Source organism: Macaca thibetana, chromosome 2, assembly GCF_024542745.1.
Source record: "Macaca thibetana thibetana isolate TM-01 chromosome 2, ASM2454274v1, whole genome shotgun sequence".
In the NCBI taxonomy this organism is placed as follows: domain Eukaryota; kingdom Metazoa; phylum Chordata; class Mammalia; order Primates; family Cercopithecidae; genus Macaca; species Macaca thibetana.
The window spans coordinates 18,864,319-18,891,809 of record NC_065579.1 but is presented as its reverse complement, the minus strand read 5'-3'; the positions used below and the strand labels follow the sequence as shown (position 1 = coordinate 18,891,809).

Genomic DNA, 27,491 nt, shown 5'->3' with positions numbered 1-27,491 from the left:
ACAATGCAACTCCCTATTGTTACTGCGTATTTTTGTTGTTTATTTTCTTACTTGTTTGCTAATTGCCTTCCTATTAAAATGTAAGATCTACAAGAGCTGGGATCTGATCTATTACATTCTTTGCTATATCCCAAGAGTCGAGAACAATGGCTTGTATATAGCAGGTGCTCAATACATATTTGTTGAGTGAATAACCAGCTGCCCCTCAGTTTTATGTCCGGACCTGGTTCTGTTCTCCCAGTTCTTATGCCAAATTGTATGCCAGGGTAGTAATCCTTTTGTCTCTGATAACAAAAATGAATCTACTCATGTTAGATACATTGACCAGCCTCACCCACACACATACCATAGCAAGGATGACATTGATAATTGATGGTCATGCCCACCAAAATTCTGGAATTCTCATAGTGTTTCAGGAGGCACCGTGAGTTTACCTGAGCATGAAATCATAATGGCTTATCTATTGTTGATCCTTGAAGTTGTTTCCAGATTTCCATTTTACCAAAATTGAACTGATGACACCTGAAGTTAATTATGCACATGCTCTTTAAGTAAAGTGATTTTCCAGAGGAAATTGCTTAGGGAAAGTTTGTGCTTTATTTTAAAACTACCTGAAGGAAGTTATCAAAATAGTAAACTGTATAGATTCAGAGTTTGGGTCCTACTGACTCAGCTGTCACAGAATAGTCAGAAGGAAGAATGAACGTCAACAGACCAGGGAGCATTCATTACTTGTTCTAAAAACACATGAAGAAACAATGGCACATGTGTCTTCACAATCCCATGCCCATCTGTTGTTTGACATGTCTTTTCTTTTAGACTTTTAGAAAATCTCTGTTCTGAAAGTCACACAGTATGGATATTTGATTTTGCATGTACAGCATCTAGTATTTCCTTGTTTTCATAATTGCATACTAATTTTCTTGTTGGAAAACTAATCTCCCATTGAATATGGGTTTGGTTCAATTGCTTATCAAAGGGCAAGGCACCTGGACCCAAGGTGGACTCTTGACTCAATCTAGGAATAGCAGCTGTTCTTTTCCAAGAAGATATATGTGGATTTATCCATGTTATCTTTTGTATTTAAAAGAGACTCTTGGCTTCTTCAGTTTAGGTCCCCAGACCTTCTCTTGTTACATCTCAGAAGCTTGCCTCCTCAGATTTTCCTTTGCTTTAGTTAACCAGGTTGGCTTTTGTTTGATTTTGTTTTGTTTTGACTAACAAGAATCAATTAGTACCACTTGCAACCATAAAACCTTAATTCACAGAAAGTAAGTAATGTTGGATAATAATAAGATAAATAAGTGATATTTAGTATGATAGGGAAATACAGCAGAACCTCAGATTTTTCCTCTCTTCCTTCTACATTTCTGCCAGAACCAGAGCTATGTCATGTTCATATACATAAGGAAGAAACACTAATTACTTCCAAAGAAAGTAGAGTGTTCCTATGGAAGAGCCTCCCCACAGAGGCTCCTTTCAGTTGACCAAGCTGAGGCTGTATCTGCTTGACTTTGATTATGTTTTCCCCTTTGATTGGAGTCTTTCTCAGTTCTTTTTGCCCTGTTTCTACTTTCCATGTTCTGCTTACACACTACCTTTTATAACTAAGGCTTCTGATATTAAAATTAACGTTTTTCCTCTTCTTCACTGAGTCTTATTCATTTTGTGGACCCCATAACACATAACCAAAAGCCTTGCATCTTGTTTCTATGGCAAAGCCACATTTAAATTTATTTGTTAAATTAATGAAAAAACACACAATTACAAGAAAACTCACTGTTTTGAAACTTTATTCACTGCTTAATTTATTGACCTTGTTTAAAATTGCTGCCAGTTCTATGCCCACTATTTTCATTTCATTCTTCAAACTCAGGCAGCTTTAAATCTGTCCTCTCAATCATTACTTCCCTCCACTGACCAAATGTTTCCACCTGCATTGATGTTCTTTCCACAGCTGGTCATAGAGCTCCTCAATGCATTGTACTTTACAGAAATTATAAGTTGAGAGTTGGAGGAAGATCCAACTTTCTCCAATGTAAATATTTCTGCGTTGCATATAAGCAATTACATTTGTATGTTCGTCCTATTTTAAGTAGCTCACTTACAGCTGGTACTGAGCAAGGAGTAAGCATGTGGTTCTCTATTTATAAAGTAGCCCCCTAATCTCTCACCATGATAGGCCAACTATACATAGTGGTCTATATTGAGAGAGGGATTTTCTAGAGGTCAGGATTATGTGGCTAAAGAGCAGGGAAACCCAGGAAAATATAAGTGATTCACCACAGTGTGTTATTGTTGTTTCCTTGGGACCATGATGTTCAGTGGAAGGTTAAAGCCTGAGAAGAACAGATGAGAGACACTATTGAGAGTGACAGACATGTAGTAAGTGACTGCCTTTGATGGTAGGATTTCAAGAAAAAATAAAAGAAAAACATATTATTTATGGGTTAGAATAATATTACAATAGTCCAAAAGTAGTTTTTTTCTGGCAGTGTGGAAAACAAAAGCCTTTGTAAATTAATTGCTTGTCTATGATATGAGAGAGCACAGAGCAAGTGTGTTGAGCATAAATCAACTTGATTTGTAAATAATTTGTTATTCATATAAGATATTTAATAGTATGTATTAAATTCATTTTGTTATATAAAAATTAATGAGTGAATGAATGGTAAATGCATAAATAGGTAAATTACATAAATCAAGAAAATTACCCCTCACACTTTTGCTTTTGAGTTAAATTTACTAAAAATGCACTAGATTCCTCACCACTAAAACTTTCTATATATTGGAAACCCAAGTTGTTTTTTGTTTTAACTAGCATTTTGTAAGCCTGTTAAGTAGTATAAATTTCTGTTATTTTTAACTGCTTGTCAGCAGTACGTTTTGGCAATTGGAATAAATACTTAGACAAATAAATGTTGAGTTTAACTTCCAATGGAGTTACAAACTTGTCATAGAGATTTTGGGAAGTGTTTGAATTCATGGTGGCTTTACTTCATTCACCTGTATGGTTGGGGACAATTCCATTCTATAAACATTTATTCAGCACCTGCCGTATCAAGCGCTCTGCTAGGCTGAAGCTCATTGGAGAAGACAGAGTTATTTTTACATTACATTTCCAGAGTATATCACAGTGTTTGGTACATAGAAAGCACTTAGTCAACAATGAATGCATAAGGGAGCTAAATCACTACATGGTGTTAAGACCAGAACATAAATGCTTACTATGTGATGTAGAATATGGTTAGTGTTAGAGTTGATATAGGAACCTCCCAGGGCTAAAAAAAATTTAGAGATTTTGTCAGTCTGAAATATTGGTGAAAATTTCATGGAGGATGTGCCATTTGATATGAATTTTAAAGAATTTATAGAATTACATGTAAATGTCTCAAGGAATGGTATGGCCAGAGGTCTGGAGTTGGAAATGTATGTTCCTGAAAGAAATATAGCATAGTGTCAGAAAACAGGAAAATAAAATTAGGAAAGAAAATTCAGTCAAAACAAAACAAAACAAAACAAAAAAAAAAAAAGAAAGCTTGATCCTGGAAGCTTGGAAGACCTTGAATGCCATGGTAAGAATGCTGACATGTTTTATCCGGATGATGATGAACTCTAATCCTTTTATTCTTCCAGTGCAGGTGATATTATCTGACAGTGCTTTCAAACTGTTACCCTAGTATTGGTTAGGATAGGAGAGCTAAGGAGACAACTTGGAGACAAGTCGGGATTGAATTTATAGAAATAACACAGGTAGCAGAACATTAATATCTGGCTTAGGACAGCTCTGTTGAAAGTGAAAAGGAACTGTGGAGGCCGCATTGGCAGAGGGTGGGCAGTCCTTTGATCATGGGCGTGAAGTTATAAAGAGTTTTCTAAAGTGAGTCCAAACACTTCCTGCTGGAATGACACTGAAAATGGGGTATTTCCACCTGAGAAAAGAGGATGTATAGGAGAAAGAACAGGTTTTTGGAGACAGGACAGAGAGTTAAGTTTTGGGCATGTGAATTTGGAAGTGTGTATTAGTCTGTCAGCCATCTGTAGCTGCCTAGAAGTCTGCTAGAAATTTATCTTGAAGTTTAAATATTTAGATTTAATAATATTGAGAAAATAATAACAGCAACAAGAAACCCTTTGGGGGTATTTGTATCATAATGTACTGACTCGTTAAATTCTTACAATAACTTATAAGGTGGGTACTATGATTTATTTTGTCATTTTGCTGATATTTGGCAGTGATCATCATAGCACAAACAAGATTAAGAGGGATATTACAGAAATAAAAGAATTGAAAGATAGAATCCTAGGGAATATGCGGTGGGGGTGGTGATGGTAAGAATTTGTCAGAGAGATGGAAGAAACAGAAATGAATATTATTATAGCAAAGGGAATATGAAATGTCATGCCAAAAGGAGTTGTTAGTGATTTCATATATTGGAAAGAGTTTAAGGTATCTGAAGACTGAGGAAAAAGATGCATTGCATTTAATAATTTTAGGTCATTGTTGATCTTCAGGAAAATAGTTTCAGCTGGAGGTCAGGTGAAGCGGGGGTGAAAACTTAGAAGTGAGAACTAGAGGCATTAGTATAGCCTACTTTTTAAAAAAAGTTTGAGATTTAAAATTAGAAAAGAAAGGGGCAGATACTGAGGTGGGATAACATAATTAAGGGAACGTGTTTGTGAAATAGGGAGGCTTGAGCATATTTGTGATCTGAGTCGAAGGAGGAGGTGGCAGTGAAGAATAGGAGATGTGAGAACGTGGGTAAAAAAAATGCCATTAAAGGTAAATCCTGGGTCGAGGGGGCAGATATTGAACAGATCAAGGGCACAGATGGAGCAATTGTCCTTAGAAAACCTAATCCATAATCACTTCTTTCTTTAAGAGAGGAAGAAAGAGACAGTGATAAGAACAAAGATAAATTTTGTGTTGGGATGGAGTAGAAATAGATCATGTCTGAAAACTTTAATCTCAGTAAAGTAGGTCATCTTCTGAATAAGCTGGGGGGACCCGGATAAGGTCATATCTGGAGAGGCAAAGTCAAACATGTCTTTCTAGTAAAACTTCAGGCTTTATAATTCAATAATTAAGGATTTTGAAACACAGGAAACTGTTATTAAATGCATGGGAAATACATGTATGGTAGAATTGGATCCTTTCCACTGAAATATTTAAATACACTTGAATCTGAGATTTCAATCTTCTGTATTTTTTTAAATGTTTTATTTTTAGTGAAATTCTGAAAACCGTGGTTAAGGATGAGAGGCCTGTAAATCATATATGTGTGCTAACACTTTAAGATTTGCTTGTTTGTTTTATGGGAAGATTTTCTCTTCCTGATGAACATGAAACCAAAGAAAGTCACAGGAGTGAATTCCTTCAGCCCCACCTTCCAAGTTGTTATTAGGCTAACGCTGGAGGGGAAAATCACTCAAGATGTGCTCCTTGGGGTAAATTGATGTGATGAAAATTTATTGTCACGTGGCACTTCAGGGAGCAGCACCTGGCATATTCGTCCATGTTGATGGCTCTGACGTTCATCTGTTATTCTATTTTTCTTACATAGATTAACGAGTGTTTTATTTCCACTGAGTTTTTCTGTTATTAGATAAAAGTAAAGCAAAGCTAAGCAAACCAAAACAAAACATAAAACCTTTTAGTTTGCACAGTCCAACTCCCAGTGAGTCCAAATCTATCTCTGATGTTATATATCAACAGTGCTACTGTGTTATCACTCCTGAGTGCTACTGCTCCTGTGGTCCATGTCATAGGCATTTCTTTTCAAATCATAACCTTGATTCAGTAGGTTAATGGGGCCAGTGAGCATGGCACTGGTTGATAAACAGAGCTAATAAGCAAAGCTAGACATTATCTTTTATGTGCAAACAGATTTGAGGTGGGTTTGTTTGTTAGGTTCTCTTATTATCTCCGGAGAGCTCTGACAGGAGAATATCATTCTCCAGTTCTCCAAAATAGCTCTTCTATGAATTGAAATTGAGATCTCCGATCAGCCTAGGTTTGAAGAGTCTAATAATGTTTTCTGTAGACTGCTACATGTTCTATAGACAGCCTTCAAGGAGAGGAGGACATAGGTAGAACAGAAAATTGGTCTGAGTGTGAGGTGCACTGCCAGATTGGTTGAGAAATAAGCACTTGATATTCTAAGTTTGTGTCTCATACCACAGTATGCAAACCACCAAAAAATTTTGGCATTATGCTAGAAGATATGTGAATATGGCATGTGTTCCTGGGGTGCCATGTAATTTAGATTCAAGTGTTTGGGGAAAGTTTGAGATTTACTATTTAATTCATGTATTTGGAGAAAGTTTGAGATTTACTCTTATAGGCTATTGGAAGCCACTATAGAGTAACAGGCATAAGAGCATTGCAATGAAATCTACATTTAGAAAGGTTTGCTTGATTTTAACATATACACTTGACTAGCAGAAGACAAGATTAGGGGGATTGGCCATTTTAGTGACCTAGGGGTGAAGGAATAAGGGTATGAAGAAATAAAACATATCCATAGCAATCATTAAATCAATCAGGGCCATCCATCCTGTTGCGGCATTTGGATAGCCAGATGTATGCCCTTAGAGAGGGCTTGTTTTCCTTATTTGGAAGTGAGAATGCTTGAGTTGCATCAGAGATTCCTAAGTGTGCTCCACAGTGTGCTTGTGCTTTGAAGCACACTCTGAAAAAGAAAAGCGTTCTATAATCAAGTCAGTTTGGTTTCCCATAGTCCGCCTGCATGGTAGAGAGTCCTAATGCTGGATAGTATACTAAGGGATTTGAGAAGGTCTGAAGGCAGGACACCTGTTTAAATTTCCTGAACCCACCCTTTCCCAAACTTTGTGAACACATAGTCTTGTGGAGAATAACACGTCTAGTGTTCATCTAATACTGGGGTTACATTCTGAATTTTAAGGCAACCATCAGAAATTTAAAATCCAACACAGCCAGTTATTTTTTTTTCTAGCATTCTGTTTTGTTGTTGTTGCTGCACATAAGATAATTTATGAATGCGCTTTTTGAGGAATACATGCTGTATTTTTAAAAGCTTGAACTGATCTCAACCTGACAAGAGGCTCACTTACGTAGGGACACAAGAGAACCAAGAGTGATCAGGGGAAGGCAGATTCATAGTTCAGGACTTGAGTTTACTTTTTTTTATAAATGTATTCATGAAATAGTGGTGGAATTAGTAAGTGACCACAAATTTAAATCACTAATTGCTTCTCATTCTTTCTGTACTCTTGCACTCTCTCTCTCTTTTTTTTTTTGCATCTATATCTGTGTATCTTTTTCTCTCCTTTTCTTTGTATATCTATATGTCTCTATCTGTCCCTTTGTCAATCTCTCTCCTTTTCTCTCTCTGTCATCTTTTGCCTTCACTCTCCTTTTTTTTCTCTCCCCTAAGGAGTCCATCCACAAATACAGAGATGAAGTGCCATAAATTAAATGCGCATGTGCTGTGACTGCCTGTATTAACCTTTCGTAGAACTGTGCTTCCCTGGAAACTGTGGACACTCTATATAATCCCAAGATCTTTTGCTTTGATCCGCTCTGCTCACTCTTCTCCTGGCTTTTGTGGATTCAGTTCTGCTTTTCACCTTTAACTTCACTGCCCCTGCAGTGCCATTCACATGTACTCCATCATTTCAGGACACAGGCATGGAGAAGGATGAGAGAGTCTGCCTTGTCTCAATCCCTAAGCAAATAATCGTTACATTTCTCTATCCCTACTTGGAAAGCATTTTCTTACCATCTGTGGATCATATAATGAATGACTTTTTTGAAGGAATGTTCACATTTCTTATCTTGCTTGTTATGCACATCATTTTTCAAACCTTGGAACGATGAGATGGCATTTCAAGTAAGGGTGGTCCCACAAATCAAATGTAGTGTGACTTTGGTTTCATTTCTTTGTTGAAACATCTGGTCTTGTTTAATGCATAACAAGAAAGAGGTAGGAAACATGTAAAAGTCCTCACTGCCCTCGGCTCTGATTGCTTTCTTTTATTGCCATTGTATTATGAAACTCACTGCCTCGAGTAGAGAAAGGAAGTTAATTCCACAATAACTATATTTGCCAAGAGTAACTTGCATGTCCATGGGCATGAAGGCACTGTGTGTATTGCTTTTCCACATTCTGGTCTGGGACTTCTGCCTTGAACGAGGAAATTTGAGGCATAGGTCACTGGAGTCTATGGTGACATGATTTATTTGCAACAGTACCAGGTTAAATGTCACGATATTAGTAAGGGTCATGTGGCCACTGCTGCCCTCAAGTTTTCCAGTCGCAAAACAGCACTTTTTCCCCTCAGAAATCCTAAAACTCTCATGTAGGAACAAAATTCTATACCTTATGGTACACAGACTTCAGGTTGTCAATATTTGTTAAAACGGCATGATGCTTACTAGAGTACAGCATTGGTCTCCAGAGCTAGCCATGTGTGGCAAACCAGGTGACTGGTTTATAGATGGATAGTATGCTTAATATAAATCCAATCACTTTTACAGAGTCTCTCTTGAATGCCGGCCTCAAGTCTTGGCCTTATTCCCTCTCAGGGTTTAGCAGTTGACTTTCGGCAAAAGGAAAATTTGGGATGAGTGGAGAGTAGTCAGCACAAATTAGATAGATTATCCTTTAACAAATACACAGAAATATCCTTTCTGTTATTGCTTATCATCTTCTGGTTGCTTGGTCATTGGCAAATTTTCTTTCTTGGCTTTGTCTGCTTTGCAGTGCTATGGTGGTGGAGGTGTAGGAGTGGTGATAGTAACAGAAGTCATAATGGATAATAGGCAACATTATATACTCATCATACTTTATGCAACTCCCTATTCTTGGTGTTTAACTCAGTCTTCATAGCAACCTTGTGGTAAAAATCCCATGATACTGTGTCCTACAAGTTTAGATGTAATGTGGTTGGCAGTTGGCTCCAGATTCCTTGAACTTATTAGCCAGCTAGCTAACTTTGGTCATTTCATTAATCTGGCAATAATACCTTCTCGTATGTTATGGGATTGAATATTTGGATTCCATGAACAAAGATATGATAGGACTCACTATCCTATTAGTATCCTCATTTTACACATTAGAAAATTGAAGTCTGACTTACTTTTTTTTTTTTTTTGAAAGTTTTTAGTTTATTAATCTGCTCGTGAAAAATCCAAAATGGACACAGGTAGCCTTTACTGCAGCACCTTTACTCCTTTGGCTGTGATCCAATCTCCAGCTCACTTTTTGCCAGCACCAACATTGGCCTTTGCAGTCCCCCTGACTCTTCATTCTGTTCTTGCGTTCCTTTCGTTGCTTTCTTGAGGTCTTTTTCTTCTCATACAGGCCATGTCTTGCAAGTCTATGTTTGGGTTCATTTTTCTTTGCATAATCCAGGGAGTCATAAATCATGCCAAAGCCAGTTGTCTTGCCACCACCAAAATGAGTTCTGAATCCAAATACAAAGATGACATCCGGTGTGGTCTTGTACATTTTGGCTAGTTTTTCCCGAATTTCTGTCTTAGGCACCATTGCCGTCCCGGGGTGAAGGACATCAATGACCATTTGTTTCCTCTGAAGTAGTCGGTTGGTCATGAACTTTCTAGTGTGGATAGTTACGGTGCTGTTCATGATGGCGGCCTATCTTCAGACAGTCAGGAAGGAAAAGAGCGTCTGACTTACTTAAAGATCACTGCTGGAAGGCAGCAGGCATATAGAGTTGGTGTGGCTCCAGAATTCATGCTTTCCATCACTGTGATAGAGGCTGAGGTTTATAAAGATATCTAAGGGAGGGATAAAGCTGTTGCTTAAAGGTTAAGAGACCATGGCTCTGACCCTGGTTTAATTACAGGTACCCTGGGTTTCAGCATTACATCCTGTTTTTATCTCAGGTGCACAGGGGTGGAGGGAACCAGATATGGTGTGCACAAAACCTACTGGGGGGTTGAAGCCAGGAGCTGGTTTCTCAAGTGGCCTTGACTTTGATTTAAGTATTCAAGTTGTGTCCCAATTTGGGTTATATGAAGTGAAGCAAGCCTAACTTCATGTATCGAACATGAGTGTTGTCTTGTGTCGTGCTTTTCTGAATTAGAGTTGCTCTTTCCTTAAGTACCTAAAAATGTCATGTGCCTTTGCTCAGTAAAGTGATGCCAGTAGCTGGCATGAGATCAGTAAGAAATATGCCAAAAATCACTGGATCCTCCATTTGGATTTAGCTTTGGGGAACCCAGGATTGGGAAACATTCTAAATGACTGTGGCCATAAATGTAGAGCTCCAAAGTTTATAGTCTGAAGCTTTTATGCCTAGGAGCATGCCAATCTCTGGTCTCAACATAGTCCTTGCTAACATTTAACTTGAAAAAGAAAACAGATAAATTAGATACTATTGGCACCATTGAAAAACAGTCTGGCATTATTTATCAATAACGTTAAAATGTTTATAAGCTTTCATCTAATAACTTCATATCTGAAATAGTAGGAAATGTATACATTCAGAGATATTTGTCGTAGTTTTATTTGTTCTTCATTTATTTCATTTAACTACAGAATAATATTCTGGTTGAGAAAAACCATAAATATATAAAGTAAAATGTAAGATTCCTCTTGCAAAAGTTCAACCACTTTTAACAGTTTTGTATATACTTCAAAACCTCATCCTCGTTATATTTTTTCCTCCCCTTCTCATGTATACACACATACACACATGCATTCATGTACACACATACATATATTTATGCACATGTATATACATATTTAGCTACATACAAAAATATAATTTCCAAGAAAATTGTAAGGCTATGGATATTGTTCAGTAACTTGTTTTTTTTTATCATATTATGGGCATTTGTGTGTGTGAGAGAGAGCTCGTGGATCTACATAATTGTTTTATCAACTAGATGGTATTCTAGAGTCAGGATATACTGTTAAACATTAAACTTCATAAATACTAAGATTGTTTCCAATGTTGATCATACAATCATGCTGCAGTGAACACACCAGTTGCTATCTTTTGGTACATGTATAGGGGCATGTCCATGAATCAAATTTTAGGAGTAGAATTGCAGAGTCGAAAGGACACTTGAATTTTTATAGATCAGGCTAAATGCATCTCCACCCTACCACTATCATTGACACAGCTCTACTGATTCACTTTCCCATAAACAACATGTGAGAGTACTTCAGGTTTTGTTATTGTTCTTTTTCTAGCTTCTTGAGATCAATGCTATATCTTTTATGTTTTATGATAAATTTACTTTAGACTATAAATTGTCCTTCAAATGCTCTCTTGGCTACCTCTCATTGGTTTTGATAGGTATTATCAGGGATGATATTAAGAATATCTAAGAACTGGTAAAAAAATTCAGGAAAGAGGCCATCACTGCCGAGTCTAGCCGTAAACAACTGGTATGACTGTCCTGCGGTGAATCTGCCAGATATCAGACATGTGACTCTCACTAGAATTCACTTCTTCCAGCCTATCACCCAACCAAACTCTACAACATGGTATTTTCTAAATGTATCAAATATCATTGCTTGTATGTCTTTGATACGACTTTTTGTTTGTTTTGTTTCTTCTGGGATGGCTATTATCAATGAATCTGTTCATTAAAATTCTTACTAATAATTGAAAGTTCAGCTTAAATGATAACTCCCTAGCAAAAATATCATTCTTCTATGAACAATTTTGTCATGTGGTTTGAACTTCATATGGTAGTTACTGTTATCATCATTAGGGATGAGTGAACTTTCTTGTAAAGGACCAGATAGTAAATATTTCCTGCTTGCTATGTATGCACTTTCCACTGTATTCATTCTGCTCTATGTAACATGAAAGCAAGCTTAGGCAATACCTAAACAAATGAGTTTAAGTGGATCTGTCCTGATTAAATTATAAATTATAATTAAATTATTAAATTAATTATGTTACAAAAACAGTTGTCTCGTCTCTGGGCCATATTTTACTGATTTCCATATTTTGAGCTATACTATTTAATAGCTATTATAAACTTCTCTAATCATCTATTCTGGACTATATACTTCTTGGAAATGAGGCTTGTGTAAGTGGCGATGTGGCTTAACCTTTAATTCCTGTACACTCAAGAGACATTTGTTGGATAAGTGAAAAATGTTAATACCATTGCTATTCACCTGTAGAAATGTTAGTGATTCTAATATAAACAATGAATATTGGAGATATTGACATACCAGCATAAAATTTTTCTAAAACTCTAATTTGATGCCCAATTTGTATGTAAATTATTCCCTTGCTTGTGTGCTAGCTTTAGTTTATTCTTTTGTCAAAATGCTTTTAGGGATAAAAGCAGTATAGTAAAAACTCTGTCAAATATTTGAAAAAGCCTTAAGTCAAAATATGATAGATCTTAAAGGAAGCCTATTCATATTGCAGACTGTGACATTTACTCTTGTTTAGGAAGCTTTATGCAGGCTGTTAATTTGTTTTTGGCTTAGTAAACCAAGCTATGATAGAGTTTAACAATTATATATTCAGAAAACCAACATAATTGGTGAATGAATTTTTTTATTCTTATTTTTTTTAACGTCCAGATATGATATTCTTTCGGAGACTTATAGTAGCATATTGAGTTTTGTTTGGTATTTCTCTCTGGTTTTTGGCATTGCTTGAACCTAAAAGCTTTAAATAATCTATACATGAAAATCTCACCTATTCTATCATTATTGCAACAACGGAAGGAATGTGTAATAAATTTATAGGCATTCAGAAGCTGCAGAGGCAAAACACATATAAGCTGTTATTAATTGGATGGAAAAGAAAATAGTTAATAAACACCCATAATATGCACACACAGAAATACATAAAAATAAAAGAAACTCTATGTAAATAATTAACGAATTTAAAAATTATAAAATGTGAAAGAAATTGTGTATTTACACAGTGAAGATTTGAGAAGAAATAATTCTACCTATTTATCAGAAAAGGTCAAACAATACAGTAATGTCACATCATTTAAACTGTATAGTTCATCTTCCAGTAGTAGAAGGAGTTTGTTTTACTCTTTAGTTTTCTTCTTACAAGACTACACTCGTTTCATCCACTCATGGAAAGAACAGCTTGTCTTATCACCCTCCAGTGGAAATGAGTTATGAGCCTTTTATCTGGAGTTTACAGGACAGCTTTAACCTCTTTGTAGTTGAACTTCAGTGATGAATGCAATCTTATTTTATCTTAGTTAATTTTTTTCCCAAGAATTCCTTTTCCTGTTCTGATTTGTAGGTACATACAAGATAATAATAGGAAAGATCAAATTACCCTATTTGAGATCATGTTAAACACTTTTCTATTGTCCTGCAAGTCTTCGGTATTAATTTCCTGTTTCTTTTTCTGTTCATATCAATCTAACTAGAAAAAACAACCATTTGAACATTCATAATAATCTGGTGTCTTCACTGTATTTCAAAGAAAAGCTTGTATTTTAAGCATCTTAAAATATTTTTGTGGGCTAAGTTGGTTTACTTCTTCTTAGGTTTATAAACTAGGCTGCCAAGAATTTTGCAAACTAGAAATGTAGTGACTGAGGTAACAGACTGAGGTGTCTGTTGCAAGACAAAATGATCATTCACAAAGATGCAGAAGCCCTAACCTGGGTTCTGTGAGCAACAGCAGGAAGAATCAGATGTACTGCATAAGTCAAATGGATGGCCTTATTTGGTATCTGGCTAACATATCACTCTGGTTAATGTATCACCCTCAGAATGCAAGGTCCTTACTGTTTTAACTCATCAAACACAAGAGAGCCTTCCCATGGAACATATCCTCCCCTGTCACTGATTAGCAATTATTTCCGAATGATTACCTTTGAATGATTGGACAGAGTTTATGATTTGCCAAAAGTCACAACCAATGTAGGTCATCATGGATTAGCTTCTTTCCTTTGACATTTAATTAATTTATTCACACATTCATCATGTATCTTGTGCCAACTGTGGGCCAGGTATTGTGCTACGTGCTAGGGATGCCAACTTGAATGAGACAAGATCTGGAACCTTGAGAGACTTATAGTAAGTAATAAATATGCAAATCAATGATTACAATTTTATTAGTGCTCTAATGGCAGCATGAATAGGATACTAGGGGGGCATATGAGTATAAAAATCAGATTCAGGGAAGATACCCTAGAGGAAACAATATTTAGACTGAATTTTGAAGAACAAGTAGGATTGCTAGTTACAGACTATTGAGACAGCATTGTAGCATGTATCTAAGAGATATAAAACAGGACCAGGTATTTAAGTAATGACAAATACTTCAGCGTGGCTTGAGCGATAGAAGCTAAGGGATATAGGTGGTAGATGTTGAAGCTAAGGATCCAGCCAGAGACCAGATCACCAAAGATGAAGATGCTAAACTAGGAAGTACAGTTTGGGACAAAATGACATAAGTTAAGGAAAGGATTCACGTTTCCCATTTCACAGCATTCCAGCACCATGCCAATTCCATGTCACACAACCACAAAGCTCTTCCCTTGCCTCATTCAGTGCATTTCTATGGGGTTTGGGATATGAGCTTAAAAGTAAAGGCAGGACTTCTTTAACTTATTTTAGTTGTATCTCTTCTGTTAAGCTGGGGGCCTACTCAGCCTGCCTTCTTTTGTGAGCAACTTCCCCTTTATCTATACTGGTTTGACTGTATAGAAAAAGATGCAGAGATGCCGTAAGGGAGGCATAAGCGAAAATAAGACAAAGCCAGCATCTGCTGTGGGCCAGGCATTGTGCTGGACCATTTACACAGTACCTTATTTAATCCTCACCATGTCTATTGATATTATTCTCATCTCCATTTTATAGATAAGTAAAATAAGTATCTTGTTTAAAATTGCACAGTAAATATGGAATTTGGGTTTTTAAATTTAGTTGATCTGTTTCTAGAAAATCATTATTTGCATATTCTAATACTTCCTTGTCTGGGCAGTATTCTCCCAGATCTAAGTCCAAAGTACTTAGAATAGTAATTAAATCTAATACCTAGACCTGCTTCTATTATATTTAAATTGGTCATGTCAGCACATATCAAAGCTCTTAAGGACATAGTAAGCACCCTTTCCCCTTAAAACACTGCCTTCTTGAACTTTCTGTGCTAATATTCTGGCAGACACATGGTAGAAAGAATCTGTTTTCAGATTCTGGAGCGGGGTTTTAAACCTGGTGCTGACCATAACAATCTTTGAGATCAGACTCGAGTCAGTTAAACTCTCTGGGATTTAGTCTGCCATGTAAAAGGAGGCAACTGACCTACCTCATCAAGTCCTTTTCCTCGAAGTACATAGATTTTTATTTTCACAGGTGAGACATTAAATGGGCTATTTAGATCACCTTTGCACAAATTGCCAGCTTTGTTGCTGATGGATATCAAGAAGTTAATTTCACTCTCAGATTAGACTACAGTCAGCTGCGAATATGAAGGAACAGAAGTTCTACAAAATAAGAGAACTTTCTCGGAGACCTCTAAAAGGTTCAGACTGCCTGTTTTTATTATAACTCTTAAATATCAAACTCCTTTTAAATGCTCTAAAGGAATGTCATGAAAAATGTTTTCTCCAAAGGTGAAGAAAGTAGCCATTGACTGAGTAAAAAAATAAATAAATGAATACAGAATAAAAGCTGGATCATCTTCCTTCCTAGAAACATTCTATGGCATATTAATGGAGAAATTCATACTATCACAGAGAAAAATTGACAAACATGACATAGGTAACTTGGAGATATTTAATCCCAAGAAATAATAGTAAAAGAGAATGTATTCACTTACAGAGGAATATTTTTAAAGGAAGGATTTGCTAGCAGATTGAGTTTCTATTTTGTGTTAGCTATTTATTAGTGAACTCATAATTTTGCTATTCAGGCAGCTTGGAGTCATAAGAGCTGTATTACAGAAAAGCTATTATTTTTAGTTATTAAGAATTTGAATAAATAACTGTGGCCCTTTTTTGAAGTGGAGGGCTATTAAGAGGTACAGAAATGCAGATAAAAATACTCCTTAATAGAAAGGTCAGTTAAATATAATGTGACTTATTTGAAAGAATAAACTTTGAAGTCAGAGGGCAAAATATGAGCCATGGCTCCAGTACTCTGTTTTTAAGATTTGGGGAAAATCTTTAAATTTTGTTTCTATGTCACGCAAAACAGTGAGTTTTGAGGAATGCATTGAGTTAAGATATCATATGATTAGCTAATGAAGGTACCAAATGACTCATACATCACCTGCTCAGGTCATAGGGCAGGAACCTTAAGATAGAATTTCATAGAGCTCTTTCTTTCACTTATAACCTGAATAACCTACACATAATTGCCTTGCTTTAAGTATTTTATTGTACTAGACATGGATTTCCCAAACTTTTATGATATATTAGCCCCTTTCATTGAAATAACGTAATTCTAGCAACTTCCTTGGAAATTAAAAATACTAATCATTTTGACAGTATTACCTGTTGAAAAATAATATAAGAAAAATTTTTATTGCTTTCCATTTAACAAATGTTGTGCTCTATTCAGTTACTTCAAAGTTAAGTTTGTAAGCAACTTATAAAATATTTGAAAATACGACAATAATTTGAACCCACAAAGATATCAGATTGCAATGCATGTTATGTGGCTAAATTCGATAATTTTCTTGAGTTGTTTCTAAAGGATGAAATAAAGAAACTCACGTTGTGAGCTTTCTCCACTTGTTATATTTTGCTGACATGAAGACTCAAATACGTACATATGTAGTTTTCCCTCTTGCAATTCCCTATGAAATACTAGGGTCATTTTAATGTTCTGTGTAAGATGAGCACCAATTTTATTCTCGAAAGCAGTGTTCCATATACTTCTTGCATTTTAACCAGAGCTCCTTCATCAATCCAAATAATAAATTACAAGACCAAAAATGAAAGCAGTTTGTACATCTATGAAGGTCAAAGCCACCAAGCTGGCTAGAGATATTCAGCTGAGGGCGGTAACTACTGAAGTCCTGAGTTATGGGCCCACTTGTCCTCTCTAAGTGCTGTGCATGCTCACTCAATAAACACTAAGTGGCTCTAAATGGTTTCCTTTTAAGAAGAAAAAGCATGTGTGGTGTGTTATTTAATGCAATGATTTTTCAAAACTAGATATTATAATGGATCCCAATCATACCCTTAATAATGAGACTGTACAAGAATATGTGATAAAACTGTAGAAAAAGAAATAACAATGGTTTTGCCAGGCACTGAGCTTAGGGCTATATAGAATTTTCTGTAGGATGCTCCATCTATGAAAGGCTCTTCCTCTCTTTTATTTTTTTCATTTCTGTCCTTCCCATTTGTTTTCTTTCTTCATTTTCTTCTTTTCTACCATCTGGCTTATTTGAGTCAACCAGCATTTACTGTATCCCCATGAAAAGCCAGACATCATAGGAGGAACTAAGGATACGAGAAATTAAGGAGTTCATAATCTAGTAAAAAATGTTTTCTGTGTTTTTTGTGTGTGTGTTTTTAATTTATCCGGAGTTTATGTTTATTTATATATCCATACATGAGTGTATAATCACTTTGGATGCCATAAAATACAATAATATTCTGCTGCCTCTATCACCTAATGTAATCCTCCACATGCTGTAGACATGATTAAAATGCTCATCCTCTAACATTCAAATAGATCTGGTGAAAATAAAGTGTACATTTTATGAGTTAAAAAACCTTAGTCTTGCTATTCTTTTTTTTTTTTTTTTTTTTTTTTTTTTTTTTTTTTTTTTTGAGACGGAGTCTCGCTCTGTCGCCCAGGCTGGAGTGCAGTGGCTGGATCTCAGCTCACTGCAAGCTCCGCTTCCCGGGTTTACGCCATTCTCCTGCCTCAGCCTCCCGAGTAGCTGGGACTACAGGCACCCGCCACCTCGCCCGGCTAGTTTTTTGTATTTTTAGTAGAGACGGGGTTTCACCATGTTAGCCAGGATGGTCTCGATCTCCTGACCTTGTGATCCGCCCATCTCGGCCTCCCAAAGTGCTGGGATTACAGGCTTGAGCCACCGCGCCCAGCCGCTATTCTTGATTATAATTCTTTTAAAGTACCTAGTCCAGATCAAGTCAGTTGCCATGCTAATTAGTTTTCACATATAAAAAACAAACAAACAAACAAATGGCCATACTCCAGACACTGGTCTTTCTATTTCAGGAAAGTTGTCATATAAGAAAACCCCACTATATGCAAAGGATTTGTGGATGATTCCTTGGAGTTAATTTTCATGGGCTTTAGAAGATACTTAAGGAGAGGGTTTATAAACGATTGCCATAAGCTCTTTAGCTACTTAAGTCAAATAGGGTAGCACCTCTTAGCCATTCAATGAGTAGTATGGAGAATTTGTGGGGCTGCTTAGAACTCTAGGGCAGCCTATTTTTTGAAGATTATGCTTTTGACCTTTCTTGCTAGAAGTCATCCATTCATCTAATAAGTGTTATTTAAGTGCATGCAGTGTGCCAAGAACTCGACTTGGCATCACCATGGAGATGGAGACCACAAAATTCTAGTCTCATCCTCTCATCCATCAGAACCAAGCAGAAGTTGGTGCTGTTAATGTCAAGAGCAAATCAAGAAATCAAGAGAGACTGAAGCTCAGACACATTGTCACTGGTGTAATCTCCACCTTTGAAGGTGCTGCTCTGATATCAAATTTTATACGCACACACACACACACACACTTGACAAATTAACAGACATAAATTATTTTTGTGTTTTATGTGTTATTTTTTGAAGTAAAATCAGGTATGTACTTCAGCTTATTTTTCACACAAAGTTGATTTTTTGGATAATAACAATAGAATTTATGCTAGTTGCAGGATTATCTACAACCACCATAGTAAAGAAAAAAAGCTGTAAACTAGCTCGTATTATTACTGTTATATTTTGAATTTTTGGACAGAACCGATTTAATAATTTGGCAAACATGTAACTAGGGTAACTAGAAAATGCTGAAATTTAAATCTATGTTATTTACATTATCTGGATTGTTATATGGCCTAAAAATGCATGTTTAACTCCAGCGCACATAGTAAAATTAACAGTAAAAAAAACCAAACATCAGAAGCCATATGTGATATGTCTGTGGTGCTCTTGACACCCCTCTATCTTCTCTTCTGAAATGTATATTCCTTCTGATATTGTACACATACAGTTACACACACACACATACACACATATACACACCCCTTAGATGGACTGAGTTCTAGATGAAATTTTAAAAATCAATAATTTAGTATCTCTTCATATAATTCAAACCCCTTCTTACATCCCGCATGATTTTTATTTAAGCATGTAAGCAATTTTTGGCGTGAACTAAGCTTTTTAAGACTTTATGCCATTATAGGAATTTTTGGAAAACACTGATGAGGCCAATAAAATAACATACCGATTCAGATATTACCCTTGTTCAAACAAGGCTCTCAAATGGGTCCTATTTTCTTGGATTTGCCCACTCTGAAAAAAAAAAAAATTCACTGCAGGCTAAATTATTGTCTTTAACATACCTAGAGATATTTTTATTTTATTTTTATTTTTAACGCTCACTTTATTAAGAGGACAAAGGAATTCACTGGAGTGGGAATAACACAGATTTTACTGTGCAATGAATTTAAATGCACTTCTATAAAGTAAGTCATGAACACTGATTTCAACCTTTCATTTTCCTCAGGAGGGGTCCAGTTTGAACCGGCAGTCACTGTGGCTGACGGGAAAAGCACAGTATTCTGGTCTGGTCTAGGTTCTTCTTTCCTTATTCAGTTTCTTTTTTTGTTCCTTTCTGTTTGTACTGCTCTTGTGAGCTTCTTATTGTTCAAGCCTCGTCGCTATTTATGGATTATGCACAGTTTGGGCTAATATGATTAACATTTGCCGTAAGAGCCAGGTCTTTGCATGTAACTGGTTCTCTTTCAAAACATGTGGCCTCCGCCTGGATGACTGGCTTGCTACGTAATCTGGAACGGCCATGTCCTGGGCCTCTCTGTGCTTCATGTTTGGCCGTGGAATATATTTCTTCTGTCCTGCTGGAGTGGGTAGGATTGTTTGAACAGGAAGAGTCACTTCCTTGTTATGCTCTCCCAGCATTGTAGAGCTCCAAGATGTTTCCCATGTGCCCTTCCATTAAGCCCTTACAACCTCCTGCACTAAAGTTTAATCACTTCCCTCGTAATATCCTCAAGAAGACAAGAGCTTTCTCTCCTAATTCTTTCCTTCTCTCCTTTTTCTTTTTCTCATTCCTTCTTTCTCTTTGCTTACCTAGTAATTCTTTCCAGCCTGCCTGCCTATCTGCCTTCCTTCTCTCCTTCCTCTCCTCTTTCTTTACTCTCGTTATTCCCTTTGTTTTCCTTTTCCCCACTCTGTTATTTTTTTTTCCTGATTTCATGTCATTTCTGTTATGAAAAATAGATCCCAGTTAATGGAACTTTATCGTATTTGCACACAGATGAAAGGATACATGCATATAATGATGGATTGCTGCATTCTTTTTAACAAGAGAATATTGAAAACAACTTGAATGTCCATTAATATGGGACGAGTTGAATAAACTATAGCATGTCTGTAAAACGGAACACTCTGTAACTGCGGAAAAGAATCAGGAAACACTCTATGTATTAAGTTATAAATATCTCCAAAATATTTTGTGAAGGGAAAAAAAAGACCAAATGTACAACATTTGTATTTTATATTTCCTTTGTGAAAAAAGGTGGTGGTGGGAAATAAGATTATATTTTACATTTTATTGCTCTTAGTAAACAACAAAAAATGTGTGTAACAAACTATTCCTGGGTGTCAAGGATAGGTGGGCTGAGGAATATTAGAAAGGGAGATTTTATCGTTATACCGTTTTGTATTTATTAACTTTCAAAAGTATGTTAATATATTATCCATTCAAAAAGTGAAATATAATAATGTAAGCCTGGGAAGCCAATGTAAGACTCAGTTGAAAGAAAACTATCCCATTAAATTCATACACACACACACACACACACACACACACACACACATACATACACACACACATATATATATAAAATTGACATGCCTGGTATATTTATCCAAACTCATAGGTGTTCTTCTAGAATATTAGCTATCTATGGCTTAAATTATGTAAAATTGTCATTTTTTACTAAAAACCCTTTTAAATATTAGCAATTTCATACTATTAGCCTAATCTTTCCTTGTCTTGAGTTGAGGCATCAAAAATCTATCACCAGTTGCCTGAACTATTACTATCTTTAACTTCATTCTTCTCCTGTGCTATAGAAACTTTTGGAGTCAAAAGTTTTCATTAATTTTCCCAGGTCACCTGGATAGGACTATGAGGTGTGGCAATCCTGAATCACCTTTCCATCCCTGCTTTATTAATTTTACACTTGGCTGTAGATTAAACTGTCATAATCTACCACTGAGAGTATGGTGTTTTTTCCCTAAGAAGTCATTCTGAATCTCAGGCTTTCCTTGAAGATCTAATGTCTTCATTGCCACTAAATTTATCTTTATACAATGCAGTTTCACTCCTGTTCCTTTTTACTAATTGCATCCCATGTCTTCCCACTGGCTACAGAATATATATGGACTAAACTCCTTGGAAAGCATGCAATTCAGCCTCATTCTTATCTCTACCCACCGATCTTTTCATAAACTCTCTAAACCTGTTCTTTCCCCAAATTATGATCCCCAGTAAGTCTCCATGGCTTTGCTAATTACATTCTGTTTATTAAAATGAGCTTCTTCACCTTCTATGTCTTGCAAGCATCTTATTACCATTTAAAGGTTTTACACAAATAAGTCTTCTCTCTGTAGTTCTGATTCCCAAATATCCACAATTAATCACTTGCTTATTTATGTTTCCATGGTCCTATGTAACTACCCCTATTATAAATCTAGTCATTAGAACCTATTCCAGATATTTGTTTATGTGACTACCTACCTTCCTCACTAGCTTCTGAGTGATTGGCAGCACAGATAAAGGTCTTGGTTATCCTTGTATTCCCTCATCCTGAACTCAGTGTTTGGTATAGAGTTTCGTGATTAGAGAGTAATGCTTCAGTCTTACTACTGGAATCCTTTTTTCTTTTCTGCGATGGAGTCTTGCTCTGTCTCCAGGCTGGAGTGCAGTGACGCAATCTCGGCTCACTGCAACCTCTACCTCCTGGGTTCCAGCTATTCTCCTGCCTCAGTCTCCCAAGTAGCTGGGACTACAGACGTGCACCACCACGCCTGGCTAATTTTTTGTATTTTTAGCAGAGACGGGGTTTCACCGTGTTGGCCAGGATGGTCTGGATCTCCTGACCTCATGATCCGCCCGCATTGGCCTCTCAAAGTGCTGGGATTACACGTGTGAGCCACCGCACCCAGCCTAGAATCCTTTTCTATATGGAAGGAAGCATTTTAAAAATCCCTTTTGAAAAAGTTAGGAGATTAATGTTAAGGAAGGCTTTGGGAGTGGGGAAAGAAATGCCTTTACATTAAGGACCTGAAACTTGAAAGTCCAAAGCGCACCCTCTAATTTGTTCATTATTCACCATAGGACATGATTTAGTTTTGAATGTATTCTACCAGGTTCTCTTTATCTCCCTTGCTTCATATTAGTGTTTATTTTGATGATGATTAAGGCACTATGCTACTAAGAATTGTGCTGTATTTTTGTAAGTTATGCCTGAAAAAATCATGATTGTTCCTGTTGCTTTGAAGTCTTATGTATATATTTAATTGTAAAAGTTAAGGCTACCTCTATGTGATAGAGTGTTCTCCAAAAATGCCCTACAAATTTGGAGTGGAGGACAAATGACAGTTTTCTCCTCCTACTTCCTCCCTTCCTCCTTTTCCTTCTCCTTCTGTTACTTAATATTATCACTATTATCATTATTTTCTTCTAATCTGGAAATACAATAGCTTAATAGCCTAGCCTAGCTGAGTTGGACTTGTATATTTGTTGAAAATATTAAGCTATAACTTTGGAGTAAGTACTCATCATAAAATGAGAATTATTTGATGGCGTGTAGTCTTGTGTATTGCACAGACACATTTCTGAGTGGCACATAGAGTTGCAGTGCGTTTTACTGTAAGGGAGTATTTTAGCCATCATGTCTTTATTTTATCCAAGGTTTGCATGCCCTGTTTCCTAGGTCCTAATAAAAGATTGTATTTACATGTAATTCACTGTTGCAATTTCAGTTCATCAAGATTAGCACCAAGGAGCCATTACTGATCACGTTAGAGTGAGGCAGGTAGAATGCTAGAATTTTTTGAGGATGAAATAAAGTGATCTTAGTTTCTGGCATCTTAGTTGTTGGATGCCTTCCTTTTTCTTTTATCAGCTAATGGCATCATGCAGTGCATTTCCTTCAACTGTTTGCAGAGTGCCTCTCCATTTAAACAATGTGGCACGTTTAAGTAGTTTACTATTACTGTAAAATTCTTGGCTTATTGTACATTAGACTTTAAAACTTAGAAAATTTACTGTTGAGCACAAGAGTATATAAAATGGTGAGCATGACTTTAAATATTGAAATGAAAAGTGTTTGATAACAATTAACTGTTTCATTATCTGTTAGAAGTGATAGATATGTTTTCTGTAAATGTGAATAAACTGAAACAAAATTTTAAAGCTTGTGGGATGAAACAAAAAAGGGACATTTAGTATTACACAATTTCTTTCAATTCCACCATCCCTACCACCCAACCCTTCACCCCAGAATTAGGATTGGTCTGTTGCTTTCCACAGGTTCCATGCAATAGTTAGATGATTTAAGAACTTTAGAATATGTCATTTTTTTCCCTCAACCTCCAGGTAAATTTATTGGTAGTTAATGTTGCTAGTCTTTTCATGGCCTAGAAAATTGTTCTCTCTTTTCTTTACTTAGTTAACTTCTATTTTTCCTACTAATGAGAGCTCAGGTCTTCCTTACTATGCAAAGCTTCCCTGACCTCCTCAATTGGGTTGCTCAGAGCACTGCTTACTTGGCACACCTTCAAATTCACATTTGTTTACATGATTATTTTTATTAGTCTTCCTTCCCTATTAATCCAAAAGCCCTATAAAGCTGAGGGCAGTCTTTAACTCCCTATTGCATTATTAATTCTAAGTGTAATGTTTTGCACATACTAGTCACTGAGTAAATATTTTTGAAACATGAAAGAGTGTTCAGATGTAAAAACACTCATTTTTGGCTCTAGAATATAATTTGGGGTATCTCCATCAAATGCATACTTAGTTATGATTTTATTAATTTTCCTCAATTTAAATCAGTATTGTTTCTTTACTCTGAAATGTAAATTAAGGTTCAGTGTTTAATGCCTCTATACAGGTACAATATATGTTTTTGGCTTTTAATTCCATAACGTGTATTTTTACCCCTAAAATTCAATTAAATGTTCTCTAGTTGGTTTTCGTTGGGGGGAGCGTGGGGGATTGTAAGATAACCCTTTTGGTTTTAGGGCATAACTACATCCATACTTTTATAACCCATTTACAAGTGTTGTAAGTATATGAACTTTAAAATGTATATACAATTCTTCAAAGCTCATGATGTAATTAAAATTTGGAAGAGCAGGTGGTTGAGAAGTTCTAGTAATTTATTGTGTTACTCTAAGATTGGAATCAAAAATTTAAAAATCACAGGAGAATCTATAGTTAGCATGTGTCTAATTGATATACAGTGAAAACCACAGAAAGCATTTATTGAAAGACTCATAATGAAACCGAAAGAAATACTCCATTAGGAGTTAAATCACAGAATAGCTTGTAGAAAACTGAATAAGGTTTAGAGAAATATCTTACTCTTTGACTCTTCTTTGGGCAGAGGGTACTACAGAATATTAACTAGATATAGATTTTCATGATTACCTATTCAAAGAAAATGAAGTATTTTGGGCCAGGCGCGGTGGCTCAAGCCTGTAATCCCAGCACTTTGGGAGGCCGAGACGGGCGGATCATGAGGTCAGGAGATGGAGACCATCCTGGCTAACACGGTGAAACCCCGTCTCTACTAAAAAATACAAAAACTAGCCGGGCAAGGTGGCGGGCGCCTGTAGTCCCAGCTACTCGGGAGGCTGAGGCAGGAGAATGGCGTGAACCCAGGAGGTGGAGCTTGCAGTGAGCTGAGATCGCGCCACTGCACTCCAGCCTGGGTGGCAGAGCGAGACTCCGTCTCAAAAAAACAAAAAACAAACAAACAAAAAAGAAAATGAAGTATTTTGATGTGCCATGCATTGAGTCAAGCTTAATGCATATTTAAGCACAGTTCGAGCATCTGAGTGGTAAACTGGTCTTTTACTCCCTAATGGAATTTCTGTTCTTGACATGAAAAAAAGTCATGTGAAAAATCTGAAACGTTTGTTATATTCACAAGATACTTTAAAATCTTGTTCATTTCTCCAACTTCTAGAACAATTTATCCAGTGCAACTATTCAAATCTTTGTGAAATATACATCTTACTCTATGACATCACTAGGGACTATAGCCAGAATAGACCAGGCATTCAGAGCTCTATGTCTGTACCACGTAGACATCAGACAGTGTTTGAACAAAGCACAGATCTGACACTGGCAACTATTGCTAATTTTTGACCCCTGAATACCTACGTTTGAATATACCACTGTGTGGGATTTTGGTCTCTATTTCTCCACACAACAAAAATCTGCCTTCCTGGATTCCCATGGTCCTGTTTTCAGAGTGGGTGTTTGTTTGTAGGTGCTAGCAGTATGTTTGTAATTCCAGTTATGTTTGTCACTCAACAGCTTCTGCATTCAACTATCTCTGTACTGGATACACTTTGGAATAAGTAATACTTAATAAGTAATAATTTAAACTAAACTACTTTATCTAATTTATGAAATCATTTGGGCTGGAAGAGCCCTACAGTGAAATACATAGCTCATGCCCTTTTCTGGAATAGTAGGATAGCTTATTATTGTCTATAAAATCCATTCTGGGTGGGTATCTATTCTCAGCCTTCATTATCTACAGTGATAGCAATTCCACAGTCTCCCTTGGCAGCCTTCCCTATTGCTGAACTAGCCTTGCTTATTAATCCTATAATAATACCTTATGTTCTCTAAATATTGAAGCAGTGCTTAAGTTTCCCCTGCTAACTCATTCCTCCCTGCCCACCCTGTGAAATGCTTCTAGTGGGGGAATAATTATATAAGCACACAGCACCAAATAATGTGTTGTGCAGCCTTGTCCTAAGGCATTCCACAAAGGGCTTGTTAGGATGGACGTTGTCAGTCCATAGAAAATTAAGCTATTAAATCTGCAGCACCCGGGTGGTGATTGAATTGCTTGTGCCACTGGAATAAAATTGCTTTGCAGACATATGAATTTCACAGCTAGTAGTGACCTTCCCTTCCTGCATGCTCTAATTGTATTTTTATATTCATGCAGTGATTTAGGGGCTATTTTGGCATAATTGTGCTGGGGCTGGGACAAGAGTATTGGCTGGACATTTCCTAGAGGGTGTGGTCCACAAATTTTCCCAGAAACTGCATTGATTATGCTGATGGGATAAGCCTGTCCTCTCCCATTTTCCATCAGTCTGTGCGCTGCCTGGTGTTGGCGCTCTTACCCATATCTCTTTGAATCCCTTTTTACTATTCCTGCACTCCCTTTCTCAGCTTCTGGGTGTTTGACTTGTGCAGGGTAGCACTTGTGACTTTCTTCAGAGGACTGTCTTAGGACAGCTGGAGACCTGAGGTACCTGTGAGTTTCACTTCCGCCCTGGTGTTTATAAGCGCCCAGCTCCCTTTCCTTAAGTTAAGACAAACTCCAATATGTAACTTACAGTCTGTAATTTCCCAGTAGGACCAAACTAAAGTTATCCTTCGTTGAACTTCACTTGATAAAGTACTCTTGCTTGGCTTATTTCCCTTCTCTGTCTTGTTTCCCCATGATTTCCTTACCAATTATCCTGGGAGCACTTCTTTAATACATTTTACCCACAAATCCTCATTTCAGACTTTGCTTCCAGGAAACCAGACTTGAGACATCATTCCTTTTTCTGTGATCTACGTAGAATGTTACAGGCAGGCTTCTCAGCCTCGAGTGGCTAACCAGATTTCTGTGACTGTTTTTCTCTCATGGTACACACATTTCATCCTGCCCGTGGAAATCACAAGGTTTTTATCCAGATTCACAGGGCCTTGTCCATAATAGTGATTTGAGTTTTCTGAAATCACAAAACTTATTCAAACCCAGGATAGCTCATAGCTCCTTTTTTTTTTCCCCCCTCTTTGCTCTTTGCTTTTCTCAAGTGTCACATCTTTCCTGTGCTGTTTCTGAAACTGACTTGTTCATCTATTAGAGCTCAGGCCACATACTACGTCCATTATAGAATTTGTCTCTCAAACTGGACCGTGAACTCTTTGGGGGAGTATCTGGTCATCAGAATCCCTGACAAGCAACTTACATGGTGTCTTCTACTCCACAGCTCCTCCATAGTTGGTTGCTGCCTTCTACTGATGAAAGGACTGAAGTATAC

At 36.7% G+C, this 27,491-nt stretch overlaps 1 protein-coding gene and 1 pseudogene across 16 annotated transcripts in view; one reads left to right on the top strand and one right to left on the bottom strand.

Annotated features, from left to right (window-relative positions):
- The window catches only part of RBMS3 (RNA binding motif single stranded interacting protein 3), a 1,212,964-nt gene that overhangs the window by 490,002 nt on the left and 695,471 nt on the right, over nucleotides 1-27,491 (top strand). The gene's annotated exons all lie outside the window — the stretch shown is intronic.
- Nucleotides 9,124-9,665, bottom strand: LOC126948080 (40S ribosomal protein S24-like; annotated as a pseudogene). Its single transcript, XR_007723335.1, has one exon. The product of XR_007723335.1 is annotated as a 40S ribosomal protein S24-like (transcript).